General features: G+C 41.9%; 1 protein-coding gene across 2 annotated transcripts in view; it reads right to left on the minus strand.

Moving 5' to 3' along the window:
• The window catches only part of MAPK4 (mitogen-activated protein kinase 4), a 121,846-nt gene extending 103,354 nt beyond the window's left edge, over positions 1-18,492 (minus strand). For both annotated transcript variants that reach the window (XM_042455501.1, XM_042455499.1), the window contains exon 1: positions 18,264-18,492. The gene's annotated coding sequence lies outside the window, so the exon portion shown is untranslated. The remainder of the gene's footprint in view (positions 1-18,263) is intronic.
• Positions 18,493-26,908: the final 8,416 nt, after the last annotated feature.

The raw sequence follows: 26,908 nt of genomic DNA on the forward strand, positions 1-26,908 counted from the left end.
AGGTGAGGGTCAGAAGGAAGGAAGAGGAGGAGGAGGATTGCCCAGGGAAATAGGGCTGTGGAGAGAAGCTGGGGATGTAGGGAAATGGATGCAGCAGAAGCAGCCTCTTTTGACAATTTATGCGCATGATTTTTTGGGTGCTTGCTTTCTTCTTGCTCCTGGAACTTAAGAGCCATTATTATTATTGTTGTTGTTATTATTATTGTTTGTGTTATATGTGGATGCTACAGTCAGAATGCCTGTGTTGCATTTCCCTTTTATTCCCAATTGATTGCATGGGTCTGTTGGAATTGACAGGTCACTCTCTCTCAGCCTCAGTGGAAGGCAATGGCAAAATGTAAGCAGGAGGAAAGGGAGCAGTTCAGGTCAGGTCAAAGGCAGGGCACGAATGGAGCTCCCATCAGGAACTTTCCTCCCTTTTTAAAAAAATTATTTTTGGCAAAATGTGCGCATGTTTTGTTTTGTTTTTTCTTGAGGAATATATATATATTCTTGCCCTTTGCAACATTTTCCCTTTGCTGGAAGTCAGCAAATAAAAGGGAAAGGGAACAAGCTGCCAGCCACGTTATATATAGACTTGTTTCCTTTGAGAATCCATCCTAAAATGAGAATGTTACATTCGAATGTTACATTTGTTGCTCTTGTCAATTACGCAATTGGCAAAACGATACATGCTTTTGCAAGGAATTCAGGGATAGCTCTGAATTGCTTTTAAATGCAAAAAAGAATGCATGACAATTGCATCCTTTTCTGGCATTTACAAGGTGATGAAATTATTATTATTATTATTATTATTATTATTACATGTGCAAGAGGCATTCTGGGGTGGCAAGGAGTGAGGGATACAGGATGCATTAACTTGCATTTTGGGGTTGAAAATGGGGCCAAGGGCAGATCATAAGAGGTTTATTTGACAAAATGTGCGCACTTTGGGGCATTTTGTGCCTGGCTCTTTGAAAAAAAGGAGGGGGGAAGGGTTAGAAGGGGCTGGACTGGATGGCCCTTTGGCACCCCTTCCATTTCTAGGGTCCTATTTATTCCTTCAGAAAAGAAGAAGGGGCTGGACTGGATGGCCCTTTAGGATCCCCTTAATTTCTCACATCCTATGTATTCCTCCATCACACATCAAGGCAAAACACACACACAAACACATATATATGCACGTTTGCATTCGCGCAAAGAATGTATCTCTGCACATATTCATGCAGAACACGCATTTATATATATATATACACACACACACACACACACACACATACACATACACTCAAACCCCCCTCCTCTGGGGTAGCCCTGAAAAAGGAAGGCCACCGGAAGGGAATGAGGTGAAAAAAGCAGCTCAGCATCATGGGAACTTTGCAATTAGTAACGTTTGCGTTGCATTGCTGCCTACCACATCAAACCATTTCGCAACGCATTCGAAAGGATAACGGGAGACAAAGGCCTGACTTCCCTTTTTTCCCGTAGTGCCCAAAAAGGGGAGGAATGATGCTAAAACTACAGAAGCACTGCGCAACGGGCTCCCATAGAAATGAATGACGTCTGGAAGAAAATCGCGTTATCACTTTATTGCGCAATGTTGGTTTCACAAAAATGACTCTTTGGGCAGAAAAAATCATCAAAAACTCGTGTCTGATAAACTCCTTTGTTAGTTTCTTATTTGCTAACAGCCTCAAAATTTGCACTGCCTCAGTTTACATTTCAAATTTACGATGCTTCTTCAGAAAGAAAGAAAGAAAGAAAGGGGAAGAAAGAAACTGCAGTCTTACCACTGCTGGAATGATGGTGTTTCTTTTTCCTGCTAGAAGAAGTGTGTGAGGGAGATGAAGAGACTGGAATTTTGGAGTTTTACTAATGTGTCTGGAAGGAGTTTCCTTTGCTTACTTAGGTGAGGCAGTCACCAAAGACTAAAGTCTTACCAGCAATTAGAATGAGAGCAGGGAGAGTTTTACAACCTGGGAGCAACCACCGAGAAGGTTCTCTCCCATTTCCTCACCCAATGTACCTGTGAAGGTGGTGAAACCATGGGAAAGCCCCTCCAACAAGGACCTTAAGACTTCAGCAGGATCATACAGGGAAATATGACTCTTCAGATAGTCTGCAGCAGTGATTCCCAAACTTTGGTCCTCCAGGTGTTTGGACTTCAACTCTCAGAACCCCCAGCCAACTTGGCCAACAGTCAGGAATTCTGAGAGCTGACGTGAGAAACATCTAGAAGACCAAAGTTTGGGAGCCACTGGTCTACAGCAAACCACTCAGCACACTGAATCCTTATTGGGCTGTTTGAAAAGCCCTTAGAGCTTTTTTCCAAAATGTTTTGTACTACAGTGCGCCTGCGTTATACACGGGCACGCTTTACGTGGTCTTGAGCATATGCGCTCAAGCTGTGGGGAGTGCACAGGGCGGCGCATCCCATTCAATTGAATGGGCAATCGCGCCCATGGCACCCCGCGCACCACCACGCCGCCATGCACAAGCCCCATTGTTTCCAATGGGGCTTGAGCATAGGCGGAATTCGTCTTATGCGGGGGGGGTCCGGAACACATCCCCCCGCGTAAGGCGAGGGCCGACTATATTGACAACCTTTAGGCTCAGTGTCAAGCCTCCTGATCAACAGCATAGATCCAATTGAACTGGGAGCCAAATAGTGGGCACCAACTACCCTGCCTCCAGCCTTACCCTACAATCCTACATTGTCAAACACATACAGCACTCCAGCTTGGGGAACCTATTTTTAATTCTTGCCTCATGGACACTATTTGACACCCACACAGTTGTGTTTTGATGGCATCCTTTTGGCTACATCAGGATCCACGGTTCAAGAATGAGTTTGCTATTAGAATGTACTACACCAAATGATGATGCAGAGCATGTTCACCTTTAGAAGCCACTGATGAAGGTGCTGATAGCTGATGCAAATGGTCTTGTTTGTGCATCAGGCAGAAAACAGCCTGCTAACCCAGCTATCAAACAGTCCGTTTCAGAAGAGCTTCTGGATAGGTAATTGGACATGCATTATGCATGGGGGAGCACATTTCTCATCCCCAGTTTGCCAGCAAACCTTGCTCTGCTCCATCACCCTAAATTGATCTCTGAGCAAATGGAAAATGAATGCTGCAAGCCTACTGGATGATATGTCAACACAGCCTTCTCTCTCAGCAACATCAGAGAATACCAGAAAGCAGAGAAAAACAAGGGTGGGTGAGATAAAAGGGTTTCAAGCACATCAGTGAAATTAGGTCTGGGGTGCTTAGATAAAGGCACTCCACACAAGTTAAGATGTTGCAAAAATGATTAAAGAATAAAGGTAGAGTTTCAAGTGACAATTGACTGACTGATTTGACTTGGGCATCAAGTACAAGAGTCAAGGCAGGATATCTCATCCTCAGTACTGTAAAGTGGATGTAAGGTTATTTTAAAAGCATTGAAAATAGCATTGAAAAATGGCTTAGACTAGCCATATTTCTTTTACATAAAACTAATGAGCATGGCATATTGTCCCCTCATCCCTTTGTAGTCATACAAAGATGTTTTCAGAAGGGGGGGGGGTACCTGCATGTTTCCAATGAACAGCTATCTGTTGTAAAATCCTCTAGTAACTCCTCTCTTCTCCAAGACAGACTAGTAAATGAGTTCAATGTTACTGAGAGCAGCACCCCACACATACAAAATTGACAAGGTATCGCAAGATAAACCAGACAGCATGTTAGCAGGATACATCTATTAGATACTCGTTATCTTAAATGCTCACTTTCATTAACTTGTTTTGTCCTCATACCAACTCATTACTTTTTTGCTGCAAGCAATAAACATGGTTACCTTCTGGAAAATTCCTGTTAAGAAGTGGTTGAGGGTAGGGAAGGCATCTTTAGAAGCACAGGTGCCAAGCAGCATTCCAGCTCTCTGAGAAATTCACTTAATGAGAAGTGGAGGAAAAGTCATTGTAGGTGCCAAGGAAAAAGAGATGAAAGAAACCATGGATACATGAAAACCCTACTTAACTGAGTGGGGAGAAATGTTTCCAATAATAATTAACCCAAATACATTGAATGAGCTACCAATAGACTTGATCCAGTTATTTCTAGCAGGATCTACTTTGACAGGTTTTCTCCTTGGTCGTTTTCAATCTGTTTCTCAGATTTGCAAATTGCATAATTAAAGAAAGAATGTTTGCCATAGGTTCAGCATGTATTCACACAAAGAAAAACGGGAAAGAAACAGAGTTTATCATTGCAACAACAGTTTATCCTGCCTTCTTGATAAATGACAGAGAACCAGTCTCAAATATAGAAGGAATACTATTGCTGAGTTACAATGGTTCTCAAATCAGAGCCCAATGAGGTTGAGAGGATTACAACTTCAAATCATCCCTGGTGACAATGGATGGGAAAGATGGGATTTGTTTTCCATTGTCATTAAGGGACCTTTATGGGGGCAGGGAAGTGCATGAACATTACATACAAATCGATTTTTAAGGGACTTCAGTAAGGCATTGCTATATTTCCCTTCTGTAAAGTGTTCAATCAGCAAGATGAAGCTTCATATAAAGGTAAAGGTTTCCCCTTGGCATGAATGTCTAGTCGTAACCAACTGTAGGGGGTGGTGCTCATCTCCATTACTAAGCCAAAGAGACAGTCCTGTCTGAAGATGATTCCAGTGGCCATATGGCCATTATGACTGCACAGAACACTGTTAACGTCCCAGCAAAGTAGTACCTATTTATCTACTTGCATTTGCATGCTTTCATACTGCTATGTTGGCAGAAGCTAGTGACAGGAGTGCACCCTATCATGCGGCACTTGGGCCTCAAACTGCTAACCATCTGACCTTATGATTGCCAGAATTGGCCTCTTAACCACTAAGCCACCACATCCTAGGAAGCCTCAGGTATTAACAATTTCATTCAGTCTGATCAAAATGGTACCTATCCTGAAAATACACACAGTATTGTTGCCATTTCATGGTCAAATCATACCAGCAGAGTTAAACCAGCCAGCAGAAGAAAATTATTGGCTACCAAGGACAACCAGAATTTGGTGACACCCTAATAGAAAAATTCACTGCATCCATTGCTCATTCAACAAACATAAGGCACATGAGATTTCATTGCAAAAGCAAGAAAAATAGATAACATGTTTGAGGCCGTGAGTGAATTTCTGGTAATGGAAAAACCGAAACATGCTTAAAAAAAAAAAGTAATTCAGTGTTCGATCCACCAGCATCTGAACTAATAAAACCAAAAATAAAGTGATCTTATAAATAACTTTCTGGACTTTAAATATCCTAGAGATAGTAATGGATGTTTTTATTTTATAGCCCCCAAACATTAACTTTTCCAAATTCTTTTGCACACGAAATAAATTGGGAATTACAAACTAACTACTTGTTGATGTTTCTCATAAATGTTTAACTCAAGGTGAACTGAATGGACAGTGAGAGAGGGGGATAATTTTAAACAAAATGCTATACTACCTGGGGCCTCAGCCCAGACCAATAAATCCGTTTCACAGTTGAGTGTAGCACATTAGAGTGTTTGCATAGCTCAGCTGCACTGGTGGGTCTGTGGACAATGGTAGCTTGCTGGCAAAACTCATGGTTCAGGTAGTAGGGAATGGGAAAGAGCTCTGGCTCACAGTCGACACACACACATGCAGCCCCACTACTCAGAACATGAAGTATGCTTTGGAATTATTTGGCCCGCCAGATGTTATTGAATTGTACATTCTTGCAACCTTAGCCAGCAAACCCATGATGAAGAATGCTGAGAGTAGCAGCCCAACATCTTGGGGGCCCCATAGTTTCCAGTCTTGTCGTAGACCAGGGCAAAAATGCACCCTATGGGATGCATGCAGCCCTTGGGACCCCTCAAGTATGGCCCCTGAAACCCCAAGAAGCCCCTCAACTGATTTTATTTTTAAAGGGCCAATTTTTTTAAACCTTAAAAAGGAATGCAATTCAAAGAGGTGCAAATGTATGCTGAACTTATTTTTATACTGTCCATTGACTAATGCAATAAACATTGAGGAGGACTGAGGAAAACACAGTAATTGAAATACTCACATGCCTTCCTACCCAAATCGCTCTGAGGTTATGTGCAACTAGAGGGGCAACTGCTGCTCCTGAAATCTACTGTGGACCAAAAGGCATTCAGTGGGTTCAGGTCTTGGCTGACATGTGAAAAAGTTGAACTATCAATGGGCCTGAACAGACAGGCCAAAATAAAGCTGCTTTGGGTCACTTTGGAGGTATGCTATTTAAATTACATGCACATCTTAAGAGGCCAGAAGCTGCACCAAAGCTGTGCTGAAGTCCTTAGGACTGGAGCATGGCTTTGGCACAGCTTCCGGCCTTTTAAGATGCATGCATCATTTAAACAACATACCTCCAAAGTGACCCAAAGCAGCTTTATTTTGACCTGTCTGTTCGGGTCCAATGATACAATGAAAGCAAATGCTCCAGAGCCCATAGTGGATAGGGGGCCTATGCTGCCACTAGCAGCATATGCACACACACAAGGGTCTGTGGTGCTCTCAAGAGAGAAATGCTCCTGAAAAGAGAGGATGACTATAGATATCAATTTCCTGACCCACCCCTAAAATTGGTACTATTTACCATCCACCAGCCCTCACCTTCTAACTGCAGAGCGGCTGAATTGGAGGTAAGTAATCCCTGCCTCTGTGGGCTCTTCTGCACTGCACAGTTACAGCACTATGTTCCTACTTTAACTGCCATGGCTGTACCCTATGGACATCCTGGGACACGTAGTTGTGTGAAGGACTTTGACTTTTTTCTTGAAAAGTTGTAAGGCCAGTTTGGTTGTTGTGTGCCTTCAAGTTGTTTCTAACTAGTGACCCTATCATGGGGTTTTCTTGGCAAGATTTGTTCAGAGGAGGTTTGCCCTTGCTTTCCCCTAAGGTTGAGAGAGTGTCACTTGCCCAAGGTGGAAGCAGATGAGCCTGAAGCTAACCAGAGTTCTGGCCAACTGGTCTAAGCTGTATAACTTTGCTTTGTTTTGTTAACATTAATGAACCTATCACAGGGTATTCTTGGCAAGATTTATTCAGTGTTCAGTTTGCCACTGCATTCCTTGAGGCTGAGAGAGAGGGATTTGCTAAAAATCACCCAGTGAGTTTCCATGGCTGAGCGGGGATCTGACCCCTGGTATCCAGAGTCACCATCCAATGCTCAAACCACTACCACACTGGTGCTCACCAAACTACAAGTGCTAGGATTCCATAGGATGCCGCCTTGGCATGCACAAACAAGCAGTAGTAATGCCATTAATTGTGCAGTGTGAAAGAGACCTGAGATTCTGGCCTGGAACACAGAGTAAGAGGTTGCCCAGGGGTATCTCATACCTTGGGCTTTAAAGGGACTGGGTTTCCTATTGATCTTGCAATCCTTCCGAGCATGATCTGCTATAGCACAAAGCTAGAATTTCAATAGCAGAGCTTGTACATTTGCATAAAGGGCAGAGGGAGACTATATTTGGAATTGTTCCAAAACTCTGACAACTTTCATCCAGCCTTGTTGTGGGAGGTTGACCCTACAGCTGCTTCAGGATTCTTCCCCAGAATTTTAGGTACCTTTATTTCAAATCGCCAGTGTCCTCTAGGATGCTACCCCATGACTTGAGAATCACGTTGGCAGGTCCGATTTAGAGGCTTTTCCAAGGTAGCCTCAGGCAAGACAGTTCACCCTCTGAAATGTCTGTAAAACAAGGTTTGCAACACTGGCAGCTGTCACGGGGGCCTTGTTGAGATCGATGTTTGTGCATGGCTCCGAAAGCCCCGAGTGTTGCTGAGCATTAATGTGTAAGCGCTCTCCTTCCCGACAGCGGTGATGTAATCAGCTTCCTTATAAACTGGGCTACATGGCCTAAGAGACACACAATGAAGATTTATCTAAGAGGATTTGATCACTAGCTTTGCCTGTATCCCAAAAAAACCAAATAAGTGAAGCTGGAGCAAAATTGCCCAGCTTACCATTAGCAAAACAACGCAAAGTTAGGCAGCTTAGAGCAGTCGGCCAGGTTAATTTCAGGCTCATCTGCTTCCTAAGGAGTATTGCAGATTTAAGGTGCTTCCAAATGAGAAGAACAGAGAGTAATTTTTTTGGTCAGTCACATAGCTTAACCCAGCTACAGAAAAGCGTCTCACCTGGCCAGTCTTGGGGAAAGAAGCATTTATGACTTATGGCTCTCATGTCAGTGTGGTGGTGATACACTCTGGGTTTTACTTTAAATATCCAAGAGGAAATATCCAAGGGGCTGTATTCTATCCAGCTAATGTGTTCAGCGCCTTAGACAGCTTAGGCAAAGTAAAATTCAGCCCTGCGGATGGGATTCTGCCCTTTGGACCTCTCCTTTAAAATTCAGTCTAAAACTCAGAGTGGATTTGTTATCCCACAGCAATGGAAGCTAATATCTACCATGTAAGCATCGTATGGTTTCTGCTGCCCTTCTAAAGAGAATGATTCAAAAAGGGATATGTGAGGGGCACATAGATACCACTGCAAACCCCAACAATACAGGTTGAGTCTCCCTTATCCAAAATGCTTAGGACCAGAAGCATTTTGGATTTCGGAGTTTTTCAGATTTTGGAATGCTTGCATAAACAAAATGAGAGATCTTGGAAATGGGACCCAAGTCTAAATATGAAATTCATTTAAGTTTCAAATTGTCTGAAAGTAATTTTCTACACAATATTTTAAATAATTCTGTGCACGAAACCAAGTTTGTGTACACCGAAGCATCAGAAAACAACGGTGTCACTATCTCAACCACCCGTGTGGACAATTCTGGATTTTGGAATATTTGAAATTTGAAATTCTGAATAAAGGAGACTCAACCTGTATAAATTTTTTTTAAATGCGAGTGACAAGGTTTTCTTTTTATTGTCAATTTCAATGGAAAGGAGGATGGAAGCTGCTGAGTAGAATGGTGGATAGAAGGAGCAGGCAGACAAAGGGAAGAGGCAAGGTTCCTTCTCTTCCCTATCAACTGCATTAAGATCCATGCCTACAAACCAGGTGAGACAACCATGTTAGTACACATATAGAAACTTTGCAAGTGCATGGATGGCTACCCACCCACCCCCACCCACCACAAAAAAACACATTTAGTAGTCAACATGCCTGGCATTCTTTATCCTGTTTCTCTTCTTACTAATAACCTTGCCTGGTTCATGACATTTACTGTTAATATATCCATTTTCACAGCAACTGTTTGTCATGGGAAGCCGTCCCCAAGTTCAGTCTGCATCTACAATGCTGATTTAATGCAGTTTGACACCAGTTTAACTGCCATGGTTCAATGCTATGGAATTCTGGGACTTGTCATTTTCTGAGATATTTAGCCTTCTCTGTCAGAGCGCTCTGGTGCTACAACAAACTACAAATCCCAGGATTCCATAGGATGGAGCCATGTCAGATAAAGTGGTGCCAAACTGCATTAATTCCACAGTGTGGCAGGAGCCACAGAGGCCCCATTCCCACTTACAAATAAATCGGTGTGTGATCCAAATCGATGGATCGATTCGACAGCAAAGCGTGGCTCCCACTACATTTGCCCTGATCACATTTTTTCCCTCTAAAATAATCCACTTGTGGTTCCCATTCATGAATGAATCAATTCAAAATGATTCAGTTCCAGCTGGCTGAAGGGGAAATGTAAATTGATTCTGATCCACATGTGGTTCTCACTTGCGCAGATTTGATTTATCGAAAAAGAAACGTAAAAAATCAGCGTCAAAAAGACATGGGTTAAATGGGTCTAGCACATGCCCCCCCCCTTCTCAGAATTGCTTCAGTGATTCAGATTAAGTGGGAACCAGGGTTGTTTGAACCGGTTCAAACTGATTCACAATCCGATTTAAAAGGTATAGGGAATGAGGCCAGAAGAGCTATATTTGGTGATCTGGATCAAGTTAAAGAAATAGAGTGGATCCATATACAATCATATAGTTGGAAGAAAGGTAAAAGGTAAAGGTAAAACTAATCCTAAATTATTCTAAATCCTAAAAGTAAAAGTAAAAGTAATCCTAAATTAGTTACATATAGACAAGTTCTTTTGAACTGTAATGGAAATTAGGAATTCAGCTGTCAGTGGGAATCTGGGAGTTGTAGTCCAAAGCTGTGGATAATTTCCACCTCTCTCCTCCAAGAAATTCAAGACAGCATCCCCTAATTCTACCCATCTATTTTCAACAGCTGTGTAAGAGAGGTTAGTCAGAGAGAACATGGCTGACCCAACATCATCACGGTCAACAGAGGATTTGAACTCTGGTCTCTCCAGTTTTGCACTGTATCCACTATACCTGCACTATTTGTAGTGGTGGTCCTTGGACCAGTGCTAGCTCACATCTCACTGGCTGTTGATCTGTGGAGAGTTTCCAGGAAATAAGCAAACAGTACACACAGTTTCCCAAGCTTTTTCATTCTGTTTACTGCAAAAGCATAGTACAGCTTCTGTTCCAGATTTCATTACAAATTTCTGTATGACAAGTGACGTGCATGCAGTAAAATCCTTTTATAATTAGGATGCCAGTCATTGGCTTGCTCCATTATTAGTTTAAGCAGCAAATCTGTCTGCAGTTCCATGCCAGTCAGCAGCAGCAACAATATAACTCATTTTTGAAAGAGCTGCGGAACAGCTGGCCAATAGTCTGGGGCTAGTGCTCCAATGTGTATGGCATCTTTTGTGTTCTCAATCCACGCAACTCAACTTCCACCACTCAAAAACCTGTCCTTCAGTGTTTACACACCAATCAGAGTGGAGCAACAGTTACGACATAATAGGATTCATTCATGCAGACACAAGCCAGCTCTTTGCAACTGACAAATGCTGGAGTATTCAGACGTCTGTTGGGTCCAAAGAGACATCACATCTGATCTTATCTAAACATGGCCTTCAAGGGAGTAATAGGGCCAGAGATTTGAAACCAAAACCAAAGATCCATAGCACGATCAATATAATTAGGTAATATATCTCATGGCCGGAGCTTTGGAGAAGGTACCTTCTGAACTACAGTGGACCCTTGTTATACGCTGGAGTTTGGTTCCAAGATCCCCCATGGATAACAAAATCCATGTATGCTCAAGTCCCATTAAACACAATGGTGTCCCTTATATAAAATGGGAAAATCAAGGTTTGATACTTGAAATTTATATATTTTTTTAACATTTTCAAACCGTGGATGCTTGAATCCGTGTATAAAAAAAATCCATGTATAAGGAGGGCGGACTGTATATCATTCACAATCCCCACCTCGCTATGAGATTCTGCATATTATAGTCCAAAAAATAACTGTCCTATGCTCAGACTGCTATGCACAATAGGCGAAGGGTGGCACCAAGTCAGTTTCTCAGTATGGGATTCAAAGCCATGTCTCCCCAGTCCAAATCAAAAGCTCTAACCAATATATCACATTGGTTCTCACATATAATACTTAAAATTACACAAAGGAATAGACAAACAGTAACCTCACAAAACAATGACAATAAACAATACCTATACAATACATGGGTGCAGCGTGGTGTAGTGGTTTGAGTGTTGCAGTATAACTCTGGAGACCAGGGTTCAAATCCCAGTTTGGCCATGTAACCCACTGTGTGAGCATGGGCAAGTCACACTATCTCAGCCTCAAAGGGTGGCAATGGCAAACCCCCTCTGCAGAAACATGCCAAGAAAACCTCATGGTAGGTTTGCCATCAAGTCAGACTTGATAGCATACAGCAACAAACAATATACAATATATCCCCTATCCTTACCTATTCCCACCACCCATTCAGATTGACTTCCCACTCTTTTCTGGCTACAGTAAATTATACATAACATTCCTCCTCTCTAAATTACACTTGCTAGCTTTCTTTATAAATACACAAATATTTTCTTTCTATATATCAAATCCTATAGTTACAATGTCCACTTTCTCCTTCTTAACATAGTCTGTAAAAGGTTGCCATATTTTAAAATATTTTTATGGTTTTATTAAATTTGTCAGCCTGTCTAGTTCTGACAAACCCATTCATTTATCCATCCATTCTACAATATTTGGAGTCTTATTATGTTTCCAATGTTTCACATACACCAATCTTACTGCTGTTGTCATCTGACACATTAAGATTCTATACTCTCTCTCAATCTTATTTTCCAAATCTATCATATTTATGAGAAACGGCCCAGGTTTAAATGTTATTTCTGTTTTTACAATCTTCTGCATTCTTCACTGGTTCTCAGTGTAACAAATAACAAGGTGGGGGGAGGCCTACAGCTGAAGAACAGGCTGATAACTTGAAATCAGTATGTGGAATCTGTTTTATGAAACATTCCTTCCTTCTTTGTTCCTGGATGTCACTGTAGGGTTGTCTCAGGACAAAATCAGTATGCAGAGGGATCCTGTAGCACTTCTGAGACTAACTGAAAAAAGAAGCTGGTAGCATGAGCTTTCATAGACTTGACCCTACTTGGCCATCTGAGGAAGCAGACTCAAGTCTATGAAAGCTCATGCCACCAACTTCTTTCTTTCAGTTAGTCTCAAAGGGATTACAAGATCCCTTTGCATACTGATTTTCCAGACTAACAAGGCTATATCTTTGAATTCTACCATTCAAGACAAAATGGGGAAGAGGAAAGAGAACTGGCAGAAATTCACTGCTAGGGTTTAGGGGAGCCTGTGATCATAAGGCTCTGTGGTTTGCTGTGTTCTCCCAATCAAAAGAGAACAGCCCCCTCCATCATTACTATTAAGCCTTTGGAGAACTGGGCCTATTTGAGACAGCTGGCTTTCCAAAGTTCAAGAATATTGGCAAGCTAGAACTTGTCCAAAGAAAGGAGAACAAGATGCCAGCCACAGATTCTGGTGAAATGTCAGGAATAAACTCTTCTAGAACATGGCCACATAGCCGGAAAAACCCACAAAAAACTAAAGATGATCAAAGGTCTGGAAACCAAGACTTATGAAGAATGACTGAGCTAGGTTATCTTTAGCTTGGAGAAGAGGAGACTTAAGAGGTGACATGATAGCTATCTTTAAATATCTGAAGGGATGTCATGTAGAAGATGGAGCAAACTTGTTTTCTGCTGCTCCAGAAACTAGGACACAAACCAATGGATTCAAATTACAAGGAAATAAATTCCACCTAAACATCCAGGAGAACTTTTTTTTTACAGCAAGAGCTGTTAGACGTGGAATGAACTGCCTCAGAGGAGCCCTCTGTTAGACGTTTCCCTCACAAAAGTAGGACTGCAAATATCTGTGACACCAAGCCAATTTTACCTAAGGGCCAGAGGTTTCGGTATATGCATAACATACTGAATACAATATAAGTGGAGAGCACTTTTCCTCTAAAACGTTCTTGTAATAGACTTCAGAGTCTGACAACAGTCTTATTTTGCCTGCTTTTCTTTCTTTGTTTTTAATCAGGGTATCCTTGAAGTCTATTATATATATTCTGCTTAGGAACATAGATTGTTGTTGTTTTTCTCTTTCTGGATCAGATAAAAATCAGGAAAAGATAGATAACATATCCACAAGAGTACAAAGGGGGGGTTTGTAAACACATGTAAACTTTCATGAAATATAAGTGGTACAATAAGTCTGTGATTCTGGAGACCAGGGCCCAAATTCCTGCTGGAGCATAAAAACCCAGTGGGTGACCCTGGGCAATTCAGACTCTCTTCGCTTCAGAGGATGGCAATCCCCTCTGAAGAAACCTGTCAAGAAAACCCTGTGATTTTTGTTGCTGTTGTGTGCCTTTGTTTTTGATTTCTGGTGACCCTAAGGTGAACCTTTCACAGGGTTTTATTAGCAAGTTTCTTCAGAGGGGGTTTGCCATCGCCAGCCTTTGAGGCTGAGAGAATGTGACATGCCGAGGGTGGGTTTCATGGCTGAGAAGTAATTCAAACCTGGTCTCCATAGCCACAGGCCAACACTTTGTTTGTCATAAGTCAAAAATGATCTGGAGACACACAACAACAACAAACTCTGTGCACAGCTTGAAAAGTTACTTTCTAGGACAAAAATTTGCAGAATTCTCCAGCCACGGTATCTAGAGAATTTTGGGTCTGTGATATCTCCATGTAAAGTTCAGAAGAGGATAAGAACCATCATAAGTGGATTAGAACATTCAAGTACATGCATTACAGTATCATGTTTCCTAAAGTAACCAACCAGAGTTCTCTCCAATTCTTGCTTACACAGCAACCCAAAGGCATTACCACTGAATCCAGAAGTCGCCTACGGTTTTAGTGACTAACAGCCACAAATGGATTTGTCCTCTGATGGAAACTGTGTGGGTTCCCATAGGTTGCTGGTCTGCAAGTTCCACCAGCCCTATCCAGCCCAGCTAATGGTGAGGAATGTTGGGAGCTGCAGTCCAACATCTGGAGGACCACAGGCTGTCCACCACTGGTCTAACACTGTTTTGAAGTGATTCGAACCAGTAGCTATCAGTATGCTACACTTCACTCCCAGCAAATTCCATAAGTTAATTATGAACTGTGTGAAATAGTACTTTTGGTCTGTTCATGAATCAAATCAGCAACATTTATCTTTTGTCCTCTTTGTTCAAACTACACATGTATCTTTAAGCCTGGATTATAGCCCACAGTAGTCACTTTGTCCCTAAACCAGAAACAAGACCAGTGCTACCACCTGTTTTAACTTGTATGGCAAATGTTGTGATCTCTAATTGTTTTGATTCCCCTTTTCCTAATGCTTATTGCTAACACTTTGTTTGCACTCAGTACAGCATGTCTCTTAAGGACTCAAAAAGCTATTTCCTATTCATCATTTCTGCAATCCTCTAAACTACCTGTAAAGCAAGCCAGTGTGGCATAGTGGTTTGAGTGCTGGACTACGAATCTGGAGACCAAATCTGGACTACAAATCTGGAGTGACCTTGGCTGAGTCACTCTCTCTCAGCCTCAGGGGAAGGCAATGGGAAACCTCCTCTGAACAAACCTTGCCAAGAAAACCCTATGATAGGGTTGACTTAGGGTCGCTGTAAGTCAGCTTGAAGGCACTCAACACACACACAAACCTGTAAAGCATATTTCCAGAACAGGCTAACCTCCAGATATGTGGATCACAACTCCCAATGGCCATACTGGGTGGGGATGGTGGGAGCTGTAGTCAAACGCATTTGAAGAGTCTTTGCCCAATGTGATGAAAAGTAGCACACTGTCATTCCCAAATCAGAGGTCGGAAAAGGGACTTTCTTGGACTTGGTATTGTTATTTGTTATCAAGATGACTTCAACTCATGGCAATCCTATGAATGAAAGACCTCCAAAAGCCTTGGTCATCAACTCCTCTGCTTAGGTTTTCAGACTCCTTGAATCAATGGGCTTGTAGTGTGGTCTTCTTCTTTAACAAGTCTTTTCTCTAAAATCACATGGTTTCATGATATGTCCAAAGTACAACAACTTCAGTTTAGTCAGTCAGTCAGTCAGTCAATCAATCAATCATTATTGACATAGAATGACATAGCAAAGGCAACAGATTTTACCATTAAATACATAGGATATATGAATCATATAAAACAGAGTGGCATCAAATGCAATACAATAGATATTTAAAACTGAAAATTCTTACCATGCTTTAAAATTCCCTTTTAGTAATAGTAGTGCTAAACCTGACTATGAATAATCCCTCACATGAATCAAAGTGCATTATCTAAGTCCATGTGAAAAACCCACTCCTTTGCAACCTGCATGGTTAGTTGGTTCTTTATTGCTCTTCTCTACAGCTGGTTTATCAGATGCCTACAAGTCACAATGGCAGATCCACAGTTTAGTCTTCTTGCACTAATTTTTCTAGAATATAGCTCCCAGAATCCCCTAGCACAGTTACTGGCTAAACTACCTGGAGGATTCTGGGAGCCATAATCCCAAACCCCTAACTTTTGCAAATCCTGCCCCATATTGCAGATAAGGTCTTGGTTATCTAAAGCCACTAAAAACATTGGATTGGCGGAAACAGTTCCTCCATTCACCCTTCCTTAAGTAAGAATATTACACCCTCCAGTCAGAGCAACACTTTTATTAATTCTGGTCTTTTACATCTAATTTTTGTCTTTGAAAATAATTTGTATGCCCAAAAAACATTCTGCTAACCCAGTTTAGCGCTCCAAGGGGAAGAGCTACAACAGGTTAGCAGCAGCAGCAGTCTTTTTATTATTCCTGCTAAAGGAAAAGCAGTTTGGAGCAGAGAAGGCAAGGAGAGAACATAAAAGGATATTGCTCTTATCTTCCATTATTCTTGCTTTGCATCAGGCGCACTCTTTCAGTTCTTTCCCATTTGCCATTCCGGCACTGTGTTCAGCCAAGTGGCTATCTGTACCTGAGACAAGCCATGCATGCCACCTGCCTTTGGAGAATCTCCTCTGGCTACCCACTTGGCTGAGGAGAGAGCATGAAATCCAATACAAGGAGGATAAGGATCACACTGAGGCTGTTTTTGATATTAAAGAGAGATAAAAGTGCATTTAAAGCATCCTGCAAATGAAGCGGAAATGGCGGGTAATTGCACGAATGATTATCACACGCAATTGTGCAAATAAAGTGATATCGGAAATGCATTGTTGCTGAAATCCCAAAAGTAAAAAGATGCACATTAATGCTTCTTTGTGACCACTTCAATGTCAGATTTTGTGCTGCATTGTGTGAAATCATTACGTGTAGTTACACCTTCCTTTTCCAAGCTGCTTTAAGCATGCTGTTTTTGAGTCCTCTATTTTAAAAAAAATATTCTCTGCATCCTCCCCTTTGTGCTAATTATCGTCCTGTATCAGGGTTCGAATCATTGTTTGACAATGAAACCCCCTGAGTGACCTTGTCACACTCTCTCAGCCTCAGAGGAAGGCAATGGAAAAAAAAACCTCTGAAGAAACCTGCCAGCAAATAATAATAATAATAATAATAATAATAATAATAATTTTTATTTTTAGCCCACCTTTCTCCCAATATAGGGACTCAAGGCGGCACACAGCAAACTTAAAACAAACAACACAAAGCATTTAAATATATCACTATAAAATTCTAAAAAAAAATAATTGGAGAATTTTAAAGGTGAAAATAATTATGCATTAAAATTTAAAATGTATTAAAACCTCTAAACAGCCTTATGAAAACCCTATGATAGGGTCACCTCAAGGTTGCCATAAGTAAAAAATGATTTGGAGCACTGTCTCTTCTCCCATTTTCCCCCAAAATTTCAGAAAGAACTGCATTTTCCAATTAATGCTTTATACAGCCAGTGTGATATAGTGGTTTGAGCACTGGACTAGGACTCTGGAGGCCTGGGTTCAAATCCCATCTTGGCCATGTAAACCCACTGGGTGTCCTTGAGCAGGTCACACTCTCTCAGCCTCAGAGGGCAAGGGCAAACCTCCTTTGAAGAAACTTGCCAAAGGAACCCCCCCCCAGAGCCATAGCGATGACTTGATGGTACACAACAGCAAAAGCATTATTTGACTCCATGCGATTTATTCATGGTTCTTATTTTTGTATCCTTTTTAAAATAGAATGTTATGCTAATGGAAAAGAGACAATCTGAATTGTTTTAAAAACCGTATCATTATGATTTCCTCTTGGGGAGAAAGGCAGCAGATAAATAGGATGAATAAATAAATAACACACACACCAAAATCAGTTACAAGGAAAGTGATGCCAACACCTGGGAATGTTGGGCCAACTTGAGAATCAAGTCCTCTGGGGGAAAGAAGAAGGATTTCTTTCAGGGCAAACTCCAGGATCTGCTTTGCAAAGCTACATTTCTCAGCCCAAAACTCCTTGCATCCTTCATTCTTCCAAGGCTCTCCTCTTCTTCCTAAAATTCTCCCCTCCTGCCTGCTGCATTGTCCTGAATGCACCCCTGGCACCCCAGGCAACACTGTCTCAACCTCCATCCATCCCCCCCGAGCTAATCTTTCAAAGTCCCAGCACCCTTTTTCCTTGGGCAACACTGTCTCAGCTTCCATCCTTCCCTCTGAAGCAATCTTTCCAAAGGCCCAGATCCCTGTTTCCTTGGGGGTCATGTGAGGACAAGGAAGTGGTCCAGATTCTTCCAAGAGAAAGATGAATCTGCCCAAGGAGAAGGAAAACCAGGAGCTCTTTCTTCTTCCTTTTATGTTGGGGGGACCCTAATAGCATCCTCCTTTCTTCTTGAATGGGGATCTCAGCCAGAATAAGAAATTAACTGAGCAGCGTGTGTGTGTGTGTATCTCCCTGATGGGGAAATTGCAAATGGAAAAGGTACTCACCCATGCAAGAGCTGTGCCAGGAAGGAAACAAAAATATATGTGGGGATTTCTCTGGGTAGCAGCTGCTGCTTGCTTTATTTCCCTTCTTGCAAGCAATCCTCTCTTAGGATGCACTTCATCTTGGAACATATATATACAATGCACCCAGTCCCTCTTTCTCTGCACACAGAGGGAGTGCATGCAGAAGGAGCAAGGCTCTCCTGTGTGCCAAGTCCAGCCACTGCCTCCCTCTTTAGTCATGCAAAAAGCAAGAGGGGAAGAAAGGATGCCTCCCGACGCCCTGCCCACCTGCATGACGTCATGGGAGGGCTGTCAATCACACCCTTGGCCACCTGCTGTTTGGCACCAGCTGCTGGCACCTTGCAACCACAGATGCCCCAAGAAGCTAGGCAGAAAAAAGGGGGGCATTGCTTGTGAAGGGCTTTGCATGCAATAAAGGGGATCTGGGTGTGGGAAGAGCAACAGCAGACCCTGGGGGTGGATGGGATCCCCCCTTCTCCAGCCCTTTCTAGCATGTTTTTAAATAAATAGCAATAATAAATTGTTTTATAAATAATAATAAATTATTATGATGAATAATACATAGGGGTTTTTTCCCCCTGGATGTGGGGAGATCAGCAGCAGACCCTGTGGGTGGATGGGATCCCACTCCTTCTCCAGCTCTTCCTAGCATTTTTAATAAATAACAATAATAAATTGTTTTATAAATAATAATAAATTATGATGATGATGAATAATAAATAGTTTTTTTTTCTGGCTGTGGGAAGATCAGCAGCAAACCATGTGGGTGGGATCCCCCCTTCTCCAGTCCTTCCTAGCATTTTTAATAAATAACAATAATAAATGGTTTTAGAGAACTAATAAATTAATAATAAATTTTAATAATAAATAATAGTTTTTCTAGATGTGGGAAAATCTGCAGCAGACCCTGGGGGTGGATGGGATCGCCCATATCTATCTATCTATCTATCTATCTATATCCCTTTTAAGAGCAGGGCAGAGAGACACCGGGGGCATCTATGTCATAGAAATAATGCAGTTTGATACCACTTTCAGTCCTGTTGTTCCAAGCTATGGGGTGCTAGGCTTGGCAGTTTTGCAAGGCCTTTAGCCTTCTTTCCCCAAGAGCACGGTTCCTCAGAGAGTTGGAAGGAACGCCAAGGGTCATCCAATCCAACCCCCTTCTGCCATGCAAGAAGACACCATCAGTGCACCCGCAACAGGCCGCCATACAGTTGTTGTTGTGGCCCTTCAAGTCATTTCTGACTTATGGTGACCGTTGGGTTTTTCTTGGGAATATTTTTTTCAGAGGTAGGGTGACCAGGCCTCTTCCTTTTCCAGGACATGCCCCACATTTCAACATTGTGATGCGGAGAAATTGCAAAACATCCTCCATTTTGAGCGTGACTAAGAAGCAAGCATTTATATTTCTATGAGTGTTTTTAACTTTTATTTGGTCATGTCCTCCATTTTTCTTGACTGTTCTACGTGTTGTGGTGCCTTGTCCTCTTTTGCAGTTATGATAGTTAATAACCAGGCTCAGAGATTTTGCTGCCTTCCTCTGAGGCTGAGAGAGTGTGACTTGCCCAAGGTCACCCGAGCAGCAAATCCAATCGTGGTCTCCAGAGTCGTAGTCCGATGCTCAAATAACTACGCTGTAGCTCCAGGCTATGGAATCCTAGGATTTGCAGTTTTACAAGGTCTTTAGCCATCTCTGCCAAAGAATCATGGAGTTGGAAGGCATCACAAGGGTCATCCAGTCCAATCCCCTTCCATGCAGGAATACACGGTGGAAGCACTCCTGACATATGGCCATCCAGCTTCTGTTTAAAAACCTTCAAAGAAGGCAACTCTAACATACTTCAAGGCAGAGTATTCCATTGTCCAACAGCTCTTGCCATCTTCTTAATGTTTAGGTGGAATCTCTTTTCCTATAGCTTGAATCCATTGCAGTGGCATCCCTAGGTTTGATGTCAGCCCCCTCATTGTCCTCATCCCATTTCACCCCATATAGAATCCTTAGTAATGTTTTTTGCATGAATGTTACTCGCAAATCGTAACTCCCATATACCACTGAATGTAATGCTAACTGTTGTGACATAAACAACTCACAAAATTAAAATTATACCTTCAAATTACAATATCATATGCACATTTGAAATTTTAATTAAAAAAATTCTGGGGCCTCTCCTTTCTCCTCTCACTGAGCATCACCCCCCCCCATCTCTTAAAGCATTTTAAAGGGAAGCAGATGAATGTCACAGCGCATTTTTGCCAAAAGGTAGGTGTTTGAGAAGCAGTGGTGACACACACCACTTAGGGGCTCACCTGGTGCAGTCTGAACCCCATGCACCACCCTACTGATGCCACTGGTCCTGGAGTGCATCTACACTGCAGAAATATCAGGGTTTGGCACTGCTTTAAGTGTTGTAGCTCCATCCTGTGGAATCCTAGGATTTGCAGTTATACAAGATCTTTAGCCTTGTATGGTGTGAAGAGTACAGCCAAAGAGTAGTGGTGCATCACAAAACTACAGATCCCACGATTCTGTAGGTTGGAGCCATGGCGGCTAAAGTGGTATCAAAGTGCTTTATCCTGTACAGTGGAGATGCACCCACAGTTAGGAAACCAAAGCCTTGGTTATGTCCCACTTTGTATAAGTATTCAGATGTCCTCTCCTGAAACTGCCGTCTCAAAGAACTATTGATTTCACTATGTCAGGTGCAAGGTTACCACTTCATCCCAGATTGACTATCACATATGGTAAGATTTGTTCAGAGGAGGTTTCCCTTTGTCTCCCTCTGAAGCTGAGAGAATGTGACTTGCCTAAGCAAACCCAGTGGCTTTCCATGACCAAGCAGGGATTTGAACCGTGGTCTACACTACTCTAGGGAGTTGTAGTCCAACATTCAAAGCACTATTCCACACTGGCTCTTACTACACTGGCTCTGGGTTAATACCAAGGTTAATTTTTTAAAAAGCAAACAAGTGGGAAGTGCAACTTGGGTTGCCTTCTTTTCATCTTGATGGATGTTCTCTGTGTACATGTGCCTTCAAGTCCCTTGCCAACTTATGACAACCTCATTAATTCCATAGGGTTATCTTAAACAAGGAATGCTCAAGAGGTGGTTTTGTCAGGTTCTTCCTCTGAAGGCTAGCCTACAGCACCTGGTATTTGTTGGCAGTCTTTCATCCAAATACTAACCAGGGCTCACCATGCTTAGTTTCCAAGATCAGACAGGGTCTGGTGCCCTTATGACATTTGGGCCCCTGGGCAGAGTATCTACACTAGACGTGAAGGCTCTTCATCTGTCCTAGGAAACTAAACGTTGAAGTTCTTTGGCTGGGATGCACCTGGGAATCAAGAAGTAATCATCAGTGGCATTTTCAGCTTCATTCTGGCAAGTCTTTTAATGAAGGCATTTAACTAACTGAAGTGTCAATTTAACATAAACATAACAGCGAAATCCCTCTTCCAATGTAAATGCAAATTAATTATTATTTTTAGCTTATTAGTGATGAAGGAAACACATTAATCCCTTTCCTATCTCTGCTTGAGTGCAACATGCAAATTCGGGATCAGAAAAGCTGTATCTTCCCAGTGGAAACTCAGGAGGACCATCCAGGGCTTATTCACACTAAAGAATTGTGTTATTGTTGTGTGCATTCAAGTTGTTTCTGACTTATGGGTACCTTAAAGCAACCCAATCTTTCTTGGCAAGGTTTGTTCGGGGGGAGAGTGTCCTTGCCTTTGCCTTCCTCTGAGGCTGAGAGAATGTGACTTGCCCACTGGGTTTCCATGGTCAAGTGGCAATTCAAACTTTGGTCTCCAAAGTCATTGGGTGCATCTACACTGTAGAAATAATGCAGTTTGACACCACTTTAAGTGCTGTAACTCCATCCTATGGAATCCTGGGATTTTTAGTTTTAAAGGGCCTTTAACCTTCTCTGCCAAAGAATGCTGGTGCATCACAAAACTACAGATCCCAGGATTCTGTAGGATGGAGCCATGGCTATTAAAGTGGTGTCAAACTGCATTATTTCCACAGTGTAGATGCATCCATAGTCCAACTACACCATGCTGCCTCTTGACAGTGCTGTTATTCTAACTGTCATGGTTCCATCCTTGAATATACACAGACTTTAGAACTCATTGTTTCTAATCCCAGTGCAGATTCTTTTACACCTTTCCCAATTTGCTTGCTATGATCAACATACTTTTATCGCATAATAACTGTACAGTCTTGTACATGTTTAATTTGGAATTTGGACCCAAATGAACTCCATGGGACTTGTTGTTATTTTCTGTCAAGTCAACTTCAGTGTTTGGTCACTCCATGAATGAGAGTCCTCCAAGAGCACTGGCCATCAACTGCTCTGCTCAGGTCTTGCAAACTCAGGCTTTCTTATTTGAATCCATCAACCTGTACTGTTTGAGTTTCATCTTTTACTGAACATTTTTCATAATGAGTCACATGGTCTCATGATATGTCCAAAGTACAATGACTTCATTTTATCCATTTTAGCTTCTTGTGACAATTCAGGTCTGATTTTCTCTAAAACCCATTCATTTGTCTTTTTAATGTCCCATGATATCTGCAGAACTCTCGTCCAGCACCACATTTCTGATGAGCTGATTTTCATCATGCTAGCTTTCACAACCATACATAGAAACCATAGGACTTTAAATTTGGGTAAATATTCAAAGGACAAGACTTCAATCCATGCATAAAAGAAAGCACGCTCTATTTCAATCAGAGGAATGTTCCTCTAAGTAAACATGCACAGAATCGAACTGAAGGTTATCTTTCCATCTGTTGATTTATCAGGCTCTTCCTCCCCGCTGTTTGGTTTTGAACTACATTCCCAACTAATCCTTTTGAACAACTAACCGGATTGCAAATAAAAGGTATAATATAGTGGGCCCATAATATCTGCTGGGGTTTGGTTCCAGCCCCTCCCCCCCCCCATGGATATCAAAATCCATGGATGCTCAAGTCCTATTAAATACAATAGCATAGTGAATTGTGTAACTTATATAAAATGGCAAAAACAAGGCTTGCTTTTGGGAACGTATATTAGTTTTGAATATTTTCAAGCAGAGGATGCTTGAATCCGTGGATAACAGATCTGTGGATAAGGAGGGCCAACTGTATTAATACAGATGGATAACTGACTGTTTGAGATTCCCTCTCTTGCCTCAGTTCAAAGCTCAGTACAGTTGCCCCTCCATTTGTGCAGACCTCAGATCCACGACCCTCACTTATTCACAAGGAGAAAACTGAGGGGGTTAGAATGGGGCACGTGCCCCCATTCAAGCCTATGGGGCTTGAATATCTGCAAGTTTCTGTTTTCCATCCAGAACAAATCTCCAGCAAAAACAAAGGGCTGACTGTAATTTCTGAAACAGAACTTTTGCTCAAGAAGAAAGCTGATTTCCGAAGATGTCAACTATTTTGCATCAACAACACCCACAACAGCTCTCTTTCTTTCCCTCTTTTAATTTTTATTTTTTTAAAAAATATATATTTCCAGGATTTATATCCCGCCTTTCTCCACAATGGGATTCAAAATGAGTTAAAATGAGATTTAAAATGACCTTGAATTGTTAAAGCAGAAAGAAAGAGGTATGAAAAAGATCAGATACATTTGGGGGGCAGGTATCACACACCAGCTAACTTTAGTTCAGCAGGTTTAGAAAGCTTTATCCAGGAAACTAAAGTTGTTCAGGACTGAAGCACTTGTTGGTTACACAGTACATTAAAAACAGAAGCAATTCAAATGTTTTTGCAACATTTTTCTTCCCAGGACTACCTCTCTTTTCCTCTCCATACCACGCATTCCCACCAAACTGATCTGGATAGCTCATAACCCATGTTTCCTCCCATCACATCAATTCTTTAGCCAGCTCCAAAGAAAATAAACAGTTTTTCTACCTATCATCACCAGTTGTGCAGCACAGTGGTACTCAAACTTTTTATCCCCTTTACATCTACATGCAAATGTTGCACACACACCCCTCAACTCTCACATCTCCCTGAGGGTCCTCCCCAGTTTCAGAACTACTGGTATAGCATATCCCATCATCCAGTATTACAAAGCATATACAAAATATGTGGCTAGCAAGCATGACAGGATCTATAATCCTGACAGTAGGGGAAGAGAAGAGATTCTATTTTGCTGAACAATCGCATTATTGTTGTACACCTCACACTGCTTCTTCTGCAACCTTGCTTGTCACATCCATTGACTGTGGGATCTTTGAGGAATCAAACATGTCTGCAACTGAAGTTCTAGGAGGAAAAGCACAAAAACATAAGAGAGCTTCTAGATCAGACTGAAGGCCCATCTACTTCAGCCTCCTCTTCTCACAATGTGTTCCCTGGAAACCTGGATTCAGAGGCATATTGCTTTTGACAATGATAATATCATATAGCCATTATAGTGACTAGTAACCATGGATAGGCTTATCCTCCTAGAGTTTGTCTAATCCTACTTTAATGTAATTAACTGCTGACCATCACTACATCTTACAGAAGGGAATTTCATAGGCGGTTTACAGACCGCCAAATAGTACGTCATCAATACGTACTAGGGTTAGGAAGGGGCGGTGCTTCCGCACCCCCTAACCCTAGTACGTATTGAATACGTACAAGATGGCGGCGCCCTGTTCATACGGGCGCCGCCATCTTTACGTACTGGACGCACAGCGTCCAGACGTGTCGCGCCGCTTGTGACGTAGCGAGCGCGCCCCTGGCGCCTCGATACGTCGCAAACGCGATGGTAAAAGAAGCTCCATTTTGGAGCTTCTTTTTTCAGTCCGCGCGGGAGTCGGGCCGTCTGAAGGCTCCGGCTCCCCCGCGGACCTACTGGCGGCGGCGGCAGACCGCCGCAAAGCGGCGGTCTGTACCCCGCCACAGTTTACATATACTTGCTATGAAGTACTTCCTCTTTTTTTGTTGTGCGCCTTCATGTTATTTTTGACTTATGGCAACCCTAAAACAGCATGATGTGGTAGTTTGAGTGCTGGACTATAACTCTGGAAACCTGGGCTCAATTCTCTGCTCAGTCATAAAAACCCACTGGGTGATCTTGGGCAAGTCACATACTCTCAGCCTCAAGGGAAAGCCATGGCAAACCTCCTCTGAAGAAATCTTACAAAGAAAACCCCATTATAGGTTTGCCTTAGAGTCACCATAAGTCAGAAATGACTTGGAGGCACACAACAACCACGGGGGTTTCTTGGCAAAATTTGTTCAGAGGGGATTTTGCCAGTGATTCCCTCTAAGGCTGAGAGAGTGTGACTTGTCCTGGATCACCCAGTGAGTTTCCATGGCTGACCAGCAAAAAGAGTTTGCACTCAATTAACTCAACAGGGAGGAGTTCTGATGTTGTTTGGTCGCACGTGTTCTAGTCTTTATCTGTGAAATGGTGAAAGGTATACTGTACTCAATGGGCCCTGCACAGGTAAATTACAAGTGCAAAAGTATAGCAAGTAAAGTTATTCCTAGAATGAAAATACGTAACTGCTAGGGCAAAGCTTATCTTGCTTCATTCTTGCCATTCAGAACCAACAGATCTCTTATGTTCTTATGCCCATCCTTCTAGCACTCAGGGTGTTGCAAGAAAAATAAAAAGCATCTGTACAGCAACAGTGGTAGAATAATTGGAAAACAGTCATAAAAACTGTAAGTCGCTGCAAGACAACTGAAATGTTTATTAAAACTAATTATCAGGCTCCATTCAGAGCCTGAGAAAGTTACTTTTGGATTATACCTTCTCAAGCTCTGGTTGCATTGTTCCTTTTCAGTATTCTTTAGGCCAATAACTTTCATATATCACCAATGGGATAGTGGTGTTTTAGAAACAACATGAAAATAATTGTTCCCAATAATACTATTTCAATTTTTTATATTCTTTATGTTTCCATTAAGAGTAAGCAACTAAGCTCAACAGTACCTCTGTAATTTTCCAGTAATAATACAATTATTATTTGTTTGTATTTACTGCAGTTTTTCTGTTATTAAAACATAGTTAAATATAATAAGAGCCAGCATGGTATAGTGGTTTGAGCACTGGACTATGACTCTGGAGATCAGGGTCTTAATCCTCACTCAGCCATAGAAAACCACTGGGTGACCATGGGTAACTCACACTCTCTCAGCCTCAGAGGAAGGCATTGACAAACCCACCTGACTAAATTTTGCCAAGACAGGGTTTCCATAAGTGGAAACAATGTGAAGGCACACAACAATAATAAGAGAAGTGCATGCAAATGTATAAATGTCCTTCACATAAAAAAATAGGTGTTTTGTTTCTATCAGGTACATTTGTTAGAATGAGTGGTGGAGCTTATGATATAAAAGACTGAGAGCCACTGCTCTAGGCAAACTTGCATCAAACTGCAGAAAGAAAACATGAAAAATGGGGTAAGGCTACCAGTTTCCTAGTCAGTCCCTGTGGCTGCACTTTTAATCATAGTATGACATTGTTACTGTATGTGCCTTCAACTAGTTTCTGAGTTATGGCAATGCTAAGGCAAGCCTAGCATGGAGTTTTCTTGGCAAGATTTGTTCCAAGGAGGTTTGTTATTGCCTTTCTCTGAGGCTAAAAGAGTGTAACTTGCCCATGATCACTGAGGAGGA

This window comes from Sceloporus undulatus, chromosome 2 (assembly GCF_019175285.1).
Source record: "Sceloporus undulatus isolate JIND9_A2432 ecotype Alabama chromosome 2, SceUnd_v1.1, whole genome shotgun sequence".
NCBI lineage: Eukaryota > Metazoa > Chordata > Lepidosauria > Squamata > Phrynosomatidae > Sceloporus > Sceloporus undulatus.